This window comes from Erpetoichthys calabaricus, chromosome 8 (assembly GCF_900747795.2).
Source record: "Erpetoichthys calabaricus chromosome 8, fErpCal1.3, whole genome shotgun sequence".
Lineage (NCBI taxonomy): Eukaryota > Metazoa > Chordata > Cladistia > Polypteriformes > Polypteridae > Erpetoichthys > Erpetoichthys calabaricus.
This window is the reverse complement of record NC_041401.2, coordinates 90,648,074-90,654,073: the sequence shown is the minus strand read 5'-3', so window position 1 is coordinate 90,654,073 and position 6,000 is coordinate 90,648,074. Positions and strand designations below refer to the sequence as shown.

The 6,000-nt window shown below is 41.8% G+C and overlaps 1 protein-coding gene across 13 annotated transcripts in view; it reads left to right on the top strand.

Annotated features, from left to right (window-relative positions):
- The first annotated feature begins 3,466 nt into the window (after positions 1-3,466).
- myo18ab (myosin XVIIIA b) overlaps positions 3,467-6,000 on the top strand; it is a 336,877-nt gene continuing 334,343 nt past the window's right edge. For 7 of the 13 annotated variants that reach the window (XM_051931132.1, XM_051931131.1, XM_051931130.1 and 4 more), the window contains exon 1: positions 3,467-3,689. The gene's annotated coding sequence lies outside the window, so the exon portion shown is untranslated. The remainder of the gene's footprint in view (positions 3,690-6,000) is intronic. The other 6 variants (XM_051931140.1, XM_051931137.1, XM_051931142.1 and 3 more) reach the window with 3 other exon arrangements.

The window sequence follows — 6,000 nt, the reverse complement described above, 5'->3', positions numbered from 1 at the left end:
TGGCATACTTTTACTCCAATTTACTACTACTCATTTTTATTGATCTGAGGTCAACCATGCATCTGTCCCTCCTGGTTAAAAAGTGATATTCGTAAACTGGCTGATCTGTTCTATGGACTGTGCATATTACAGGAGATAAAACAATTGTATAATATCCCTGCTTCCTCCTTGTTTTTTTCTGCAATTATGATCTGTCCTAAAATCATGTGGTATATCATTTAATTTCCCACTACCTGTTCATCCCTTTTTGTGTTTTTCCATTTCATTTCCCCAAGAGAAATGGCTAGTTTCCTTTCTATATTCAATGCTTTGTGACTCTTTCTGTAAAGATTTATGTATTCCTCAGAATTTGTCCCTTGATCTTGAAATTTAAAATATTTGTCACCATATCTACTGGAATGCTGCTTTAAAAAATGTGAAACTATGTACAAGAAATCCTGTCTACCAGTAAACACAACTGCAGTGGTTACTTACATTATATATTAATTAATCTTTTATCCCAAGAACAAATAAGGACATTTTTTGCATATGTTCTGGTTTTACCCTCTGATACTCTCCTTTTAGAAATGTATTACCCAGTGTAGAAAAGGCGCTATATAGGTGCCCGACCCAGCACAGAAGGACACAGAGGCATGTATAAAGCACAAGGACTTTTATTTTTCTCTTCACCCGTGGGCGCACGTCTTCCCCGTGACCCACAGGCAATACACAGTCCCAAAAGCACTCTTTTCCACACCACACAATAATCCTTCCTTTTCACCACTACTTCTCCTCAAGCTTCGTCTCCTTCCTCCCAACTCTCGCTCCCCAAATGGTGGTGGCTGGCCCTTTTTATAACACACCCGGAAGCATTCCAGGTGCTTGACCACCTGGTTCTAATTGCACTTCTGGTGGGGCTGAAGATTCGACCAGCCGGGCTACAGACTCCATGCAACTCTCCCAAGCGGCCATCCGAGCCCCCAACCAGGCTGTGGAGGACTCCATCTCCCATGGAGCCATACGCCAGGTTGGGGAATCATCGTCTGCCAGGTAGGCTGCCACCAAGTGTCCCGGGGGAGGTATTGAAACTGTCCACGGCTGCTCCCCTGGAACAGATGCAGCAGGGGAGTCCAAGCTGGGCATGGGACCCGGCTGTCCATTACACCAGATTCTCACTAACCCAGCCACAGGGGATGCACAAACCAGTGTGTTTCTTTGTGCTGGTTCCAGCCTGGATAAATGGGGAGGGTTACGTCAGGAAGGGCATCCGGTGTAAAATTTTGCCAGATCAACATACAGACAACAATATAGATTTCCATACCGGATCGGTCTAGTCCCGGGTTAACAACGACTGCCACCAGTCCTGTTTGCTAACAGGGTGCTGGCAGAAGTTGGTCTACTGTTGGCCGAAGAAGGAGAAGAAGAGTGGGGAGATGTGTCCGGAGGAAAGAGGAGAGGAGGAAGGTAAAGAGAGTGGAACTGAGGGTAGGAACTTTGAATGTTGGCAGTATGACTCGTAAGGGGAGAGAGTTAGCTGATATGATGGAGAGAAGGAAGGTTGATATATTGTGCATGCAGAGACTAAATGGAAGGGGAGTAAGGCCAGGTGGATCAGAGGTGGATTCAAATTGTTCTATCATGGTGTGGAAGGGAGGAGAAATGGGGTAGTGTTATTCTGAAGGAACAGTATGTCAAGAGTGTTTTGGAAGTGAAAAGACTGTCAGACAGAGTAATGATTATGAAGCTGGAAATTGGAGGTGTGATGATGAATGTTGTTAGTGCATATGCCCCGCAAGTTGGGTGTCAGATAGATGAGAAAGAAGATTTCTAGATGAGTTGGATGAAGTAATGGGCAGTGTATCCAAGGGACAGAAAGTGGTGATTGGAGCAGATTTCAATGGACATGTTGGTGAAGGGAACAGAGGAGACAAGGGGGTGATGGGTAGGTATGATGTCAAGGAGAGGAATGAAGAAGGTCAGATGATAGTGGATTTATGGATGTGGTGAGTGAGGACATGCAGGTGATGGGTGTAACAGAGCAAAATGCAGAACACAGGAAGATATGGAAAAAGGTGATCCGCTGTGGCAACCCCTAATGGGAGCAGCCGAAAGAAGAAGATTACACAGATTCTCACTAATATAATTAATCATAATCTTCCTTACTCTCCTCATTCTTATTTTGCTATACACATCAGCACTAGCTCTTGACACCCTCCAAATGCAGAAGTTTTTGCTAGGTAACGTTGCTGCCAAACTTTGTATTTATTCTTGATGGAAGTCCCCATATAGTCTGTTCATCAGACAGTGGTATGCCTGATTTTATGAGCTGGTTCATTTAGAACTAACCTTAACTAGGAGTAATACTGCTTCCATGGGTTGTCCTGAAAAGTGGCTTTCAGTGAAAAGCTTTCTGAAAGCAAACACTGAAACCATTTAACTTTTAACCTTCCTCTTACTTTCTTTCCCTTGTACACCAGGATTGGGTGGAGAGAGATTTTAACCCAATCTGACATAACTTTCTTTCATATGATGGAGCTGTTTTAACAAAACAAAAAAAAGTTCATTATCTATTTGTAGTGTTATTTACTTGCAATAAAAATTGATCACAAAAACATAATTATAATACAAATTACATGTACATGCCGCTTTTCTAACCTACTCATAGCACTTTACTTAGACAGTGGGGAACCACTTAAACCACCACCAATGTGTAGCAGCCACCTGGGTGATGTGATGGCAGCCATACTTCTGCCAGTAGGCTCACCACATGTAAATTATCAGGTGGAAAAGGGAAGAGAGACATAGTCAGCCAAAAAGGGACAGTGGATAATTAGGGAGCCAGAATGAACAGGATGTGGTAGGCAATGTAGCCAAGACATTGGGAAACACTCAACTTTTCTAAAGATGCCCAGGCATCTCTGACATCTTTTAAGACCACAGAGAGTCAAAACCTCGGTTGAACTTCTCATCTGAAGAATGGTGATAATTTTTTTTACAACAGACTGTCCCCATCACTACACTGGGATCCACACACAGACAAAATGGTATACGCTCATTTCTAGCCTCACCAACATTTCTTCCAGCATTAACCCAGGTTTTTCCCCAAGATGGTCTCCAATTCAAGTACTGGCTGGCCCCAAATTAGCACTACACATCATAGAGGCTTGATTAGTCCTATATCATGAGATAGTGTACTCCGGCCTGGTTGTATTGTTAAGAAGAATACTGAATTAGCTCTCTCTTTGTAAAAAGCCTCACAGATGCCTGACTCGATATGTTCTATGCCGACAACCAAACCAAAAGCGCCCCTCCTACAGCTAAGTCGCTGGTGTGACAAGATATGTCGCCGTGAACCAACACGTTTTCAGGGTAGCGCGCAAGACTTCGCTAGTGTCGGGAGCCCGCACGTTTTTACAATCGCCGGCTTCCATACACGCCGTGCACGTGCCCGAGAGAACAGAGGCACGCACGCGTTTCCAGGGACACGGCGCCGCTCGCTGCTGGATTGACAGGCTTGGAAAGGCGGGTTGTACCGAGGTACGCCGTACTCCACAGCTGCTTTTGCGGCTGCTGCTGCTGTTCTCCGGGTATTGTAACTCTCGTCCCTCCCGACAGGATAGAGTAGCGCATCCCGTCGGCTTTTTCCTGGACTGTCGCGCACACGCATGCAGTGACCCACCCGGCTACTCTGAGTCCATCCTCACGGGAACGTAAGTATGCGAAAGGCACTCGAGGGTTCGGGAGGAGGAAGAAGAGGGCCGGGAGGAGCCGCTCTTTGTGCCGAGGGAGTCGGTGATAAGAAAGGCCGGTGCGGGCTGCGGCGCGCTGTAGCATGCAGAGGCTGTGTTTGCGACATTCCTTGTATTTAGACGGATTCCGGGACCTCTCATATATAGGTCACTGGGACGGCCCAAGCATTACATTCTTTACCCTTCTTTGCAGTCGCCCATATTAATTGAATTCCTTGTCACCAGGCCCGGACACCTGGGCAGGTGAAGGATCCTCCGGCAATTCCCGGTGGCAAAATGACCTGCTGTTTTTCTTCAACAGCGTCCAGCTTCAACAAATTACCGTGGGTAGGACTGCTAGAAAGGGTCGCCGAGACAGGAGTGGCTCAGTTGTTGTTTGGAGGGGGAGGCAGAGAGATGACAAGAGCACAGGACAGGACAGGTCAGGTATGGCCTTTAGGCTGTCGGATGAACAGTTGTATGACTCATGGATTGTGTTGTGGGTTGATGGGGAAAGATGGGTGGGGTTTGCATGTACATATGTGACATTATTTTTGGCAGTTCTGGGTTTGCGAAGTGGTCTGGACTAAATTGTAATGCACTTGCATAACGTGAAACCAGTTTTTATTTTACTACTAAACGTACTGTGTTGGGTATACTGTATATTAATAATAATTTATTTTTACACTGCCATTACAAAACCATGTATCTTGCATGCAAAATTTGGCAAAGGGCACACAACATAAATCAAACATATTTAATGGAATTTAAGTTTATGTTGGCCTTATTTTTTCTGGGAAGAACATTCTAGAGGAATTGCCAGTGAGGTCCACTACTTTTTCTTATCAATTGTGTGCTAATATAAGTTTAGTATGTTGTGTAAAAATGGCAATTACAGTGAACAAATGTTTAATGCAATTTTAATTTGGCACAATCCTTACACCTTACATTTTAATACAGAATGTGAAACATTGTATTATAAACATCATAGTACTAGGGACTTAAGGGTATTGGCTTCTTTGTAGGGCTGTGGCTGTTTATTTTGAGCGTACACAATTGATCCGGTAGAGCCAGATGAGCTTCCTGCCTTCATCCAGAGTGCTGAAAACGCGGTGATTTGCTGGTCAACAAGGCACATAATGTACCTTAGTAGCAAAAGTTAAGAAGATTAACACACATAGAAAATCAGTACTAAAGGAGGATTTGTTTTTAGAATTCCCATAATCAAGCTTTAAACCCCCTAAACTAAGAAGAAACAAGAAGATTGGCAGCAGGGGTACGATATAATACTTTTGCCATTTAAACTCTGAAAAAAATTTGGTTGCAGTTTATCTCTGATTAGTAAAAGTATGTCTCCCAGCTTATTGCTATTTATATATAATTATTGCCTATTATTTTCCTAAATCATGGTTTTAATTTTCATGTATTGAATTTTTTTCAAGTTTTTATTTTATTGTGCAATATAAGAGTATGTTTTGATTTCTAATATAACTGTGTCATATTTGTCAGTACCTTTGGCTGCAATCTTCTTTAAAAAATAGTTATTGAAGCAAATGTTTGGAATGCCAGATATTTGACCAGTTAAGAGTATTTGTTGGACCAGTAACTCATTTTATAGTAATTTTTTTTCTTTGTAAAGCTCAGCCCTAAATAACTTCGCAAAAAATAATTGATTGACAATACTATCATTATATGGTGATGTTTGTGGTCTTCTGCTATGATGATATAAAATTGTGAAAAGTAATGTGATGTAAACATGACATCATAATTTAATGACCAATTAAGTCGAACCATGTAAATGAATACAAAATAAAACATGTAGTATGTGTAAGTTGAATGCACAAGTAATAACAGACACACACTTAAAATAAAAACACATTTGTCCAAAGAAGATCTTGTTCTTTTTTCAGGCGATAACCAAGTATTGTTATTTACTTTCCAACAAAGTGGTAGTAAAGAGAATAAAGGCCTGAACACCACAACCTAATTTTATTCTTTTCAGTGACACGTATGCCACCAGTATAGTCTGGAGGCAATTTGTAATTTTTTGTGCATATTTTTAATTTATAAAATCTCTTATTTTACAAATTCTATTGTGTATTAAAAAGATTAACACTCCTTTTGACTGTGCACAGTTTATTTTTCAAATATAGAGTACAATGAAATGCAAACGGAGTATTTCAATTAGGAAATCAATGAACAAATTAAAATAATCATGTTAAAATGGTAGAGATGGTAGTCTACTTAGCGTTAGCGTAGCAGACACCCCCTGCTCTAACTTCAGGAATTTTGA